The sequence below is a fragment of the Choloepus didactylus genome, chromosome 2 (genome assembly GCF_015220235.1).
Source record: "Choloepus didactylus isolate mChoDid1 chromosome 2, mChoDid1.pri, whole genome shotgun sequence".
NCBI lineage: Eukaryota > Metazoa > Chordata > Mammalia > Pilosa > Megalonychidae > Choloepus > Choloepus didactylus.
The window spans coordinates 153,527,164-153,539,540 of record NC_051308.1 but is presented as its reverse complement, the minus strand read 5'-3'; positions in this window follow the sequence as shown (position 1 = coordinate 153,539,540).

Genomic DNA, 12,377 nt, shown 5'->3' with positions numbered 1-12,377 from the left:
GTGAAGGTACCCTACTGTTGATGCCTTTGTTTGGACACTTTATGGCTGTAGAACTGTAAATTTGTAACCAAATAAAACCCCTTTCTAAAAGCCAATCCATTTCTGGTATTTGGCACAACAGCAGCATAAGCAAACCAGAACACCAGGATAGAGACAATCAAGAATATTAATAAAATTGAGAAACTCCTAAACTAAGAAAGAGAGACACACAGAAGAATACAGAGACAAAGAGAAAATGAGATATAGACAAAAAGAGACACCAAGTACAAATCATAAATATTAGGAATTTTGGAAAAGGTCATCACTACCAAGCCTAGAGATATAAAGGTATTATGATATGGAGCACACAGATAATTTAACATGTATAAAACTGACAACATAGAAGATATGGCAAATACATGTAAAACACTTTTGAAAACTGATATGGAAAGAAATTCAGTCTGAATACAGGTATAGTCTAAAAGATACTGTGTTCATAATAAAAATAACATCACACACACACATACACAAACACAACAAAACACTGGGCACAGTGGCTTCAACTTGTTAATTATAATGTACATAGAGGGTAAAATAATACCTATCTACACATAATTTTTTGGAAAGCAGAGAGGAAGGAAACACTGCCAACTAATTTTGTGAGACTACCAGAACAATGATGAAAGAAGAAATGGACATTAAAAGAAACAAAATTTACAATCAACTGACCCTTATGAAAGTAGGCAGAAAAAATCCTTAATAAAATATGTAAAAGTCAAATCAAGTTATATATATATATTGATTTATATATATATAAAAGATTTTACATGACCAATGAGGTTTACAACAGAACACAAAAATAAAAATTGCAGTTCAGCACATTATCAGATAAGTGGAGTTTTACTTTGCTAAATTGCTGAAATGCAATATACCAGGTATGGATTGGCTTCTACAAAAAGGATTTATTAGCTTACAAGCTTACAGCTCTGAAGCCATGAAAATTTCCAAATCAAGGCATCAACAGACCATGCTTTCTCCCCCAAAACCAGCTGCTGGCAATCTTGGACTCCCCTGTCACATGGCAATTCACATAGCACACCTGCTGGTCTCTCCATTCTCTTCAGGTTTCATTGCTTTCAGCTTCTGTCTCCAGTGGCTTCCTCTCTGAGCTTCTGTGACTTTCTTTCTGAACTTCTGTGTGTCCTTCTCTCTTAGCTTCTGTGCTTTTCTCTATATCTCATCCTCTTACAAATGACTCCAGTAATAGTATTAAGACCCACCTGCAGCAGGCCTCAGCTGAAATAACCTAATCAAAACATCCTACCCACAATAGGTCTACATCCACAGGAATGGATTAGGTTTAAGAACACGATTCTTCTGGGGTCCATATAACCTCTAAACCACCACATGGAGGAACAAAACATGACCTTTTAAAATTTTTCAGAAAAAGCATTAAACAAAATATAACTACCATTTATGATTTTCTAAAGGAGAAACTCTTAGCAAACTAGGTAAAGAAGGTATCTTCTTCAATCTGAAAATGACTATCAACAAAAACCTGTAGTTAATGCCATAATTAATGGTTAAATATTGAACCCCGCCCCCCAATGTGAAAAACAAGGAAAGGCTAGAATCTCTCACCATTCTTATTTAACATGTCACTGGAGGTCACAGGCATTGCAGAAAGGCCAGGTAAAGAAAGAAAAAGCATAAAAATGGAGAAGAATAAGTTAAATGGAACATCTGGGCAAAAGACATGATTAATTTCATGGAAAATCTAAAAAATCTACAAACAAGTATAGGAACTATGAAATGAGTATAGAAATCAATGTTAATGTGCAACATATAAAAAACTCTATTCAAATATATATATATATATATATATATATATATTCTGCAAATAATTAGGAACTAAGTCATATTAATTCTATTTACACTGACATGAACAAGTACAAAAAAATTTTAAATGGATTTAATAACCTGTAAGATTCTTATACTGAAAAGTCAGAAGATTGAAAAGAAAATTTAATGATGATGTATACTATATTCATGGATCGGAAGATTAAGATGCCAATTTTCCCCAAATTGCTAGTTCCAATGTAACACCAGCCAAAATCCCATCATATTGTTTTCTGAAAAAGCAAGAAATGGGTTTTTAAACTTATTTGTAAAAGGAAAGGAACTTGACTACCCCAAACAATCTTTAATAGAACAAACTTGGAGGAAACTTAAAAAGTTATTTATTATAAGGCAACAGTAATCAAACAAGTTTGGCAAAAAATAAGATACATGATTAGATTATTGGAAAATATTAGATTGCCCAGCAATAGATCCACACTTGGACCATCAGATAATTTTCAACAAAAGTGCCAAGGCACTTCATGAGAGATAAAAATCACTTCAACAAATGATGCTGGAACAATTGGATATCCAAGTGGAAAAAAGGGACACAATGCTTCCACATGTCATACAAAAAATCATCTTAGCTATATCTTGAACATAAATGTAAGGGCTAAAACTAGATATAGAAAAATATCTTAGAGACACTGGAATAGATAAAGTTTTCTATAGAGGGAACAGATCACTAACTTTAAAAGGAAATATGGAGGAGGAGCTAAGATGGTGGCATAGAGAGGTGTGGAATTTAGTTAGTCCCCTGGAACAACTAACAAACAACCAGGAACAGCTAGTAAATAATTTGGAATAACTGCTGGGGGACAACCATGACTGTCCACACACTGTACACCAACGTGGATTGGGTGGAATACCTGAGATCACAGCATAAAATCTGTAAGTAAAAACTGTGGAAATGTGCTGGGAGTCCCCTCCCCCCATGGCAGGCTGGGCTGCAAGACCTCACTGTGGGAGAAAGCCGCATTCCTGGAGCAAGTGAGCATAGCTCAGTACAGCTCCAACTGGGGTTTTAATTAACAAATGTGGATTGCTGAATACAAGCTACAAACATAGGCAAGCAGCAAAGTACCCCCCTGAGTTTGCTCCCAGTGGAGAGGCGGTAGGGCTGAGGGATAGGAAAAAAAATAATTAACAAAAGAAAAAAAAATACAGAGAATTTTAGAGACTGATCTTAGAGAGCTGGAAAACACCTGTGCCCCAGGAGGGGGAGCCCAGAAGACCAGGTGCTCTATCTGACTGGGAGGGGGGGTGGTGGACTGACTCTGAAGGGGGGAGTTCTTTCCCTTTTCCTCTCTCTCAACCTGAATGGCTCAGTGGAGCCTCAGCCATTTTCAGTTTACAGCACTCTGACCCAGACAGGGGTGGAGTTGACAGAGAGACAAAGAAACCATTGAAATGCAGAAGATAGCTCCCTAGGGGGTATATCTTCTCTAAGAGGAAGAACTCAGACCCCAGAGCCTGCTGGAAAACAGTCAAACCAGAAACAACCTAAGTTAAGAATTAAAGAGGCCACACCTCTTTATACCAGTCAGGAGTGACAGGCTGACAGGCACCACCTGCTGGGCAGGTTAGGAAAAGCACAGCGGCTAGAGACCTCATAGGAAAGTCTGTCAACTTCTAAGACACACCCACAGGGAGACTTGAAACTGAATATAATCCCATTCTGAGACCTGAACCTGTTCTGGTCTGGGAAAATCTGATTGGGGTAATCAGGGAAGCCAGATGCCTAGACAACAGAGGACTAAAAACTACACTTGGAAGGGCAGAGATATGGCCCAGTCAAAGGAAGAGACTTACACCTCAATCAAGATACAGTTGAGATATTGCTTCACTTTAATGAAGCAGTCAATTAAAGATTTTCAAAGAAACATGCTAAATCAAATAAAAAATCAAATCAATGAGTTCAGGGAAGATATGGCAAAATAGATGAAGAATATAAAGAAAACACTGGGCAGACATAATGTAGAAATTGAAAGTTTGAAAAAATTACTGGCAGAATATATGGAAATAAAAGGCACAACACAAGAGGTGAAAAACACAATGGAAGCATACAACAGCAGATTTCAAGAGGCAGAAGAAAACATTCAGGAACTGGAGAATGAGGCACCTAAAATCCTACACACAAAAGAACAGATAAGGAAAAAAAAATGGAAAAATATGAGCAATGTCTCAGGGAACTAAATGACAACATGAAGCACATGAATGTACATGTCATGGGTGTCCCAGAAGGGGAAGAGAAGGAAAAAGGGGCAGAAGCAGCAATAAAGGAAATAATGAAAATTTCCCATCTCTTATGAAAGACATAAAAGTGCAGATCCAAAAAGTGTAGCATACCCCAAACAGAACAGATATGAATAGACCTATACCAAGACACGCAATAATTGGATTAGCAAGCATCGAAGACAAAGGGAGAATCCTGAAAGCAGCAAGAGAAAAGTTATCCATCACATACAAAGGAAGCTTGATAAGACTATGTGCAAATTTCTCAGCAGAAACAATGGAGGCAAGAAGGAAGTGGAGTGATATATTTAAGATACCAAAAGAGAAAAATCACCAACCAAGAATCCTATATCTGTCAAAACTGTCTTTCAAATATGAGGGAGAGTTCAAAATATTCTCTGACAAACAGACAATGAGAGAGTTTGTGAACAAGATACCTGCATTACAGGAAATACTAAAGGGAGCACTACAAACAGATAGGAAAAGACAGGAGTGAGAGGTTTGGAACACAATTTTGGGTGATGGTAGCACAGCAATGTAAGTACACTGAACAAAGATAACTATGAATATGGTTGAAAGAGGAAGGTTAGGAGCATGTGGGACACCAGAAGGAAAGAGGAAAGATAAATACTGGGACTGTATAACTCAGTGAAACTTAGAGTGCTCAACAAATGTGATAAAATGTACAAATATGTATATACATGAAGGAGAACAAATGAACATCAACCTTGCAAGGTGTTAAAAATGGGGTGCCATTGGGGGAAAAGTACAGTCAATGCAAACAAGAGACTATAGTTAACAGAAACATTGTATTATGTTTCCTCTAATATAACAAAGGCAATATGCTAAAACTAAATGCCTATAAGAGGGGGATATAAGGGAGGGGTATGGAACTCTTGGCATTGGTGATGTTGTCTGACTCTCTTATTGTACTTTAGTTTAATTCTATCTTTCCTTTTGCTGCTTTTAGCTGTCATTTTTATCTTACTTTTTCTTTTTCTTTTGTCTCTCTACCTTCTTTGACTCTTCCTCCTCCTTTGTGGAAGAAATGGAAATGTCCTTGTATAGATAGTGGTGATAGTGGTGAATACATAAATACACGATTATGCAGGGAACCATCGATTATTTACTAAAGATGGAATAATATGGTAGGTGAACAAAATCATCTTAAAAAACAAAAACAGGGTGATAAAGAAACCTTGAGGGCAGTATATTGAGTGAAGTAAGTCAGACACAAAAAGACAAATATTGTATGGTCTCACTGACATGAAATAATTATAATATGTAAACTCATCGACAAGAAATATAGGTCACCAGTATATAGAATGAGGCTAAAGAATGGGGAGCAGTTGCATATTATGAACAGAATGTTTAACCAGGTTGAACTTAAGTGTTTGGAAATGGACAGAGGTGACGGTAGAATGTTATTGTGAGAATAAAACAGTGCTGAATGGTGTGTGAATATGGTGGAAAGGGGAAGCTTAGAGTCAGATATGTCACCAGAAGGAAAGTTGGAGATTAAAATATGGGAATGTATAAAACCATGAATCTTGTGGTGGAGAGTGTCCGTGATTAACTGTACAAATACTAGAAATCTCTTTCATGAACTAGAACAAATGTATGACAGTATAACTAGAAGTTAATTATAGAGGGGTATATAGGGGAAAATACGCCTATTGCAAGCTATGTATTACAGTTAGTAATATTTTAACATTCTTTCATCAACAGTACCAAATGTACTATACCAATACCATGAGTCAATAATGGAGGGGGTGGGGTTAGGGGTATGGGAGGATTTGAGTTTTCTTTATTGTTTTTCTTTCTTTTCTAGAATAGTGGATGCACAGCTGTATGATGGTACTGTGGGCAATTCATTGTGCACGTTGGATGATTGTATGGTATGTGAACAATCCCAATAAAACTGAATTAAAAAAAAAAAAAAAGAAATATAAATGAATGGTGTTCCGGTTTGCTAATGTCACTGTTTGCAAAACACCAGAGATGGATTGGCTTTTATAAAAGGGGGTTTATTTGGTTACACAGTTACAGTCTTAAGGCCATAAATTGTCCATGGTAATGCATCAACAATCAGGTACCTTCACTGGAGGATGGCCAATGGTGTCTGGAAAACCTCTTAGGCATGTGGCTGGCATCTGCTTTCTTCCAGGTTGCATTTCAAAATGGCATTCTCCAAAATGTCTGCATCAGCTTCCAACGGCAGTCTTCAAAATGTCTGTCTCAACTACAGCTAGCTGTGAGCTCCTGTGTGAGCTTTTATATAGCTCCAGTGAACTAATCAAGGCCCAGGCTGAATGGGCAGGGTCACACCTCCATGGAAATTATCTAATCAGAGCTAGCACCTACAGTTGGGAGGGTCACATCTCCATCTCCAACCAAATCCAAAGTTTCCAACTTAATCAACACTAATATGTCTGCCCTTCCAAGAATGCATTAAAGAATATGGCTTTTTCTGGGGGGGACATGCAAGCCAGCAGAAATGGAATATAAAAACTTCTGCTCATCAAATTGCGCTGTTAAGAAAATAAATAGAAATGTAACAGATTGAAAGAAAATATATGTATATAATTGATATTATATATAGATATATGTCCCATATATAATATAATATATTGGGAACTTTTCAAAAGGTCATAACTACAGTTTCTACAGACATTGCTGTCTTATGACAGGGATAGTATGGGTAATTTTGCAGCAATACAATTGAAAACATGCAAGATATGGCAAATCCTTTTAAAACACATCTCACAAAAACTGACAAAAATGAAACTAAAATCAGAATAACTGTATTGTTATTTAAAACTATCCTCTTCAGAACATATAAAGATGTCCAACAGCTCAATGATAAAAAGAAAAAGAACCTAATTTAAAAGTGGGCAAAGTGTATAAATAGTCACTTCAGAAAGGAAAATAGAGAAATGACCAATAACCACATAATGTCACCATCATAATCATCAGTCATTAAGGAAATGCAAATTTAAAAAATGAGATACTACTACGAACCCACTAGAATGATTACAATGAAGAAGTATGACAAAAAACAAAATTGAAGAATTGTAGACTACTTTGAATTCTCATACATTTCTGATGGGAGTATTAACTGGAAAAACATTTGGAAACTCTCTTATCAATGTGTCAACTCAAGGGTATTTATTCAAAGCAAATAAAGTCATATATCCACAATAGTTTGTATAAGAAACTATTTTATTTCTCTTTTATTTTTAAAAGTAAAAAACTAGAAAAAGACGAGATAAATCAACAGGGGAATAATGAACACATTGCGATATGCATATACACTGTTCAGGTTTGCTAATGCTGCCTTTCACAAAACACCAGAAACGGATCAGCTTTTATAAAGGGGGTTTATTTGGTTACAAAGTTACAGTCTTAAGGCCATAAAGTGTCCAAGGTAACGCATCAATAATCAGGTACCTTCACTGGAGGATGGCCAATGGCGTCTGGAACACCTCTGTTACCTGGGAAGGCACGTGGTGTCTGCTCCAGAGTTCTGGCTTCAAAATGACTTTCTACCAGGATGTTCCTCTCTAGCCTGCAGCTCCTCAAAAATGTAACTCTTAGTTGCTCTTGGGTATTTGTCCTCTCTTAGCTTCTCAGGAGAAAAGACTGCTTTCAAAGGCCATCTCCAAAATGTCTCTGTAAGCTGCAGCTCCTCTCTAAGCTCCTGTGTGTTCTTTAAAGTGTCCCTCTTGGCTGTAGCAAGCTTGCTCCTTCTGTCTGAGCTTATATAGGGCTCCAGTAAGCTAATCAAGGCCCACGCTGAATGGGCAGGGCCACACCTCCATGGAAATTATCCAGTCAGAGTTATCACCTGCAGTTGAATGGGTTGCATCTCCATGGAAACACTCAATCAAAGAATTACAACCTGATTAACATTAATATGTCTGCCCACACAAGATTGCTTCAAAGATAATGGCATTTGAGGGGACATAATACATTCAAACTGGCACATACATATATAAGGACAATGAAAAGGAACAAAATACTGATACACACAACATGGATAAATCTCAAAATAATTACACTGATTATAAAAACACAGACATATAGGAATTAATACTGTATGAGTCCATTACAAGAAATTTTAAACAGGCTCAATTAATCATTTGTGAAACAAAGAAGTCAGCAGTTGCTTTTTGGGAAGTGTGGATTGACTAGGAAAAGGCATGAGAAATTTTCTGGGTGATAGAAATGTTCTTATTTTAAGAAGGAAGTATTTCTTGGGTATATGCATTTCTAAAAACTGATTGAGCCATGCACTTTGATAGGGTCATTCAAATGCTCAAGTTCTATTAATACTCACTATAATGTAAAGCATGCCAGAATGAAATGAAGCTTTTGAAAATGGTTGAGGTATGATGAGAACTCTTGGTCGTCCTATGAAAAACGAAGGGAATCAGCCAGACCAGCAAGAGTTAATGTCGATTTATAAAAGAAAACATAGTGCACCAGCAAAGCAAGGCATGCAGGATTATGGGGACAGCTTTATCAGTGAGACAAATTTCTCCACTTTCCTCTTTCATAGATAAGTCTAGTGTATGTCTCTTTCTACTTGAAAAGTCCTTTGATTATGGAAATGTATCAACTATTACATTAAAAATAAACACATTTTAAAAATAGTCAATTATCTCTGCCTGGTTATGGACCACAGTGAAGGGAAATCCAAGGCAGGGCGCCAGCATTCAGAAGAACCAAGAACAGGAATCCTCAAATAAGTACAAATACCAAGATGATATACTTCAAACCCAAAATATCAATAGTTGCCTTAAATGCAAATAAATTAAAAGCTCCAGTTCAAAGCTACAATTGTCAGACTGAATACAAAAGCAACACTATAATAGATGTCATTTACAAGGGATACAATTTAAATATGCACCAAGACCAGATGGAATGGGAAAGATGGGGAAAATATAATGCAAGCAGTGAGCATAAAAGAATGATTTGTCTATATTAGTATCATGCAAACAAAAGACCCTAAAACAAAAAGAATCGTCAGATAAAGGTGGACATTTATAAAGACAATAGTGCTAATTCGTCAAGAAGCTGTAGTAGACCTGAATGTATGCAACTTCACAAAACATGTAGCAAAAATTGAACTAAAATTAGAAGTAGATAAATCCATAATTTTATCTAAGATTTTAACACTTCTCTATCCATAAGTGTTAGATATGTCAATAATAAATGGATATCAAAAATGTTAATAATACTGTAAACTTACTTGAACTAGGTAATATTTATAGAAGTCAGCATACCAAAGTTGAGAAAAGACATATTGGAAAATAAAGCAAATGTCAGTAACTTTCAGGAAAAAGATTCTACAGAATGTTTTCCATAAGAAAATTATATTAAAATTAATATAAATTATTAGAAAATTAAGCAATCCAATCTAAATAACTTGAGATAGAAGTAAAACCATAGAGGCAAATTAGAAAATCTTTTGAAATAAAGCATATCAATATTTGAAGAATATATTTAAAGAAATGATTACAGGAAAATTTAAATCTTTTAAGAGTTCATAAAATAAGACAGTATTAAAATTCAATAACTGATGCTCTTCTGGAGTACCACTATGAGATATGGTCAGAAACGGTGCTTGGAAGGACATTACACGGGAAATTAAGAGTAATCCTTTGAAGGTTATTCCCCTTTTGTTTTATTCCTAAAGGAACATCAGTACCTAATCTTGAAAAAACTCAAGATTTAAAAAGAGAATTTTAATATACCAACATGAGAGATCAGTAGTCTGTTTAAGTACTCAACAAAGCTTGTTCCAAGCTGTTCTCTTCTTGGGAAGTCATTTTGGTGTGATCTAGAGAGAGTAGAACTCAGCAGACATAACCACTTGAGAAGTTTATAGTACAACTGAGATTGTTAGAAGGATACAGCAGGTTACAAACATACTTAAACTGGGTTTAAAACCTCACAGTCATTCCCCTTTATTGCATATATATTTTGACATCTAGGAATACATAAATTCAAAGAATATTCTTTCTCAGTTTTTCAGATATTGCCATATTGAACCTCATTCTAAACTGATGCTGTGGATAGGCTTTCCCTCTCTCCTCCCCCTTTAGTATAAAGAAAGGTTTCCTACATGGAAAAGTACTTTTAATTTTGAGAATTTCACATTTAAAATAAGCCAAAAGCCTGATGTTCACATTGTGCTTTTAAACCTCAACAGACAAATACAATGTATTTAGTCTCCCTTGAAATACCCTCCCTTTTCAGTAGAAGATGAATGTGGTGACCACAGCTGTTTTGTTGGGAAGAGAAGTGGGGATACCCCCAAAATAAGATTGTGGTGAAAAAAAGTCTTAAAAGTTCCCCTTTAGACCCAGCCAAGTCTATATTTTATTGCCATGAGCAGAGTCCTTCAGGATCCACAAGGAAGAGAGAAGGCTTGGATGTCCGAAATTCTTCCATTGTTGGGGGTGGGGGGTGGGGGAGTAGGTGATGGCAGCAGGGAGAAAGGGGAAAGTCAGGGAAAGGGAGAAGAAAGAAAAACACAATTGGCCTTAAAATAGCATGGATTCTCCCAAAAGCTCATAATAAGAGAAAAAGACAGATCATGGTTAGCAGATTATTTTATCAAATTGGTATGTAAAGATTTCTTTAAGCTCATTTTGCAGAGACCACCACTTAGAAAATCAAAGAATTCTTGTTTTGATAATTCTAAGTTAAAATAACTATGTTACAGTTTATCTGGTACTTCATTTTTCTTAACTAAAATTACTTTTTACTTTAAGCTTGAATAAAAATTTTCATTGGTAAAAAAAAAAGAAATTTCAGTGATCCAAGATTATATCCAAGTAAATAAGAAAAGGGAGAAGAAATTAAATGAAACTCATGCTGAAGAAATAAAATCATAAAGATAAAAAAAGGAAAGTAATAAATTTGAAAATATGAATCAAAAGAGAAAATAATGAACTTAAAATTTCTTATTTGAAAAATAATAATATTTGTGCTCACTCAGAATGATTAGAAAAAGGGGGAAAACATAAATCACCAATAGGAGGAATGGAAGAGAGTAGTATATCATGCAATATTCTATGGACATTGTGAACCTGATAAATATTGAGAACATCCTTACAGCAATGAAGTAGAGAGAGATTTATCACCCCTCTAAATGATAAAGAAAATGTTACAATTATTCATTCATCCAACCATTCTTTATTTGTTCATTCAGTCCATGAATCAATCACTGTGGAATTTACTGTTACTGTATTTGATCTTACAACTCAAAAATGAATACCTCCAAAGACACTTATGTTTCCAGGCAATATGAATTGGATTGAAGCTTAACTTAAGGGGAGACTATTGGTTTCCTGCTCCAATATTTTATTTTATTTTTTTGAAAGTCAAACAATTACCGTTTTATATTGGGACAGCACATTTCATATTTCAACTAAAAGAAAAAATGCAGTTTAACTCAAAGGCACAAAAATTAAAACAGAAAATAATGGCATCTCTCAGATGCCTTACTTCTAAATTAAACAAACAAGTACACAAATTTTGTTCCCTTCTCTCCCTCAATGCAAGCCCACAAGATTTTCCCAAAGTCTTGAGTTTTTGATGCCATACAGCATTCATCATCATGGGCTTGTGAGGCACTTGAATGTAGCAATTAAATGAAATGCTTGAGAGGTCTAGTGAATTGCATTTGAAAGGGACGTCAAAGTGCAGATATATATTGTTTCAAACATGATACAGGCTGAGCTGGCTCTTTAAACACTATAACTGTGCTTAAATTCAGGAAGCAATCTTTAAAAATGCAAAAGGCATACAAGTTGTATTTCAGTGCGAATGTTCAGCTGGTAATTGGAAAAGATTCCAGCAATCAAAATAATAATAATAATAAAAAAAAACACCTCTTTTTGTAACCTGCCTCCCCCTACCCAAAGCTGAAATGAAAAAAAAAGAAACAAAAATAGAAGAATTACAGATGATTTTGGAATCATTTAGGAATCCACTGCTTCCAATTTTAGGTTTTTAAAATAAATTAGGGAATCTTTAAAAAAAAGTACTTTTATTTAGATTGCTCTTCATTTATAGAATGAGCTTGAGTGCAGAGTGCATGTAAACTTTGACTTTAGATGTGTGGGAGGTGCAGGCATTAGATGAGTTCCCAGGCTGTGCTGTGTTAGAGACCAACGGCCAGCAGGGGTGCACATGGTGACTGCCACTACTGATTCAGCTCTTGAGCCCTTACTTAGACTGCAGTGCATTGG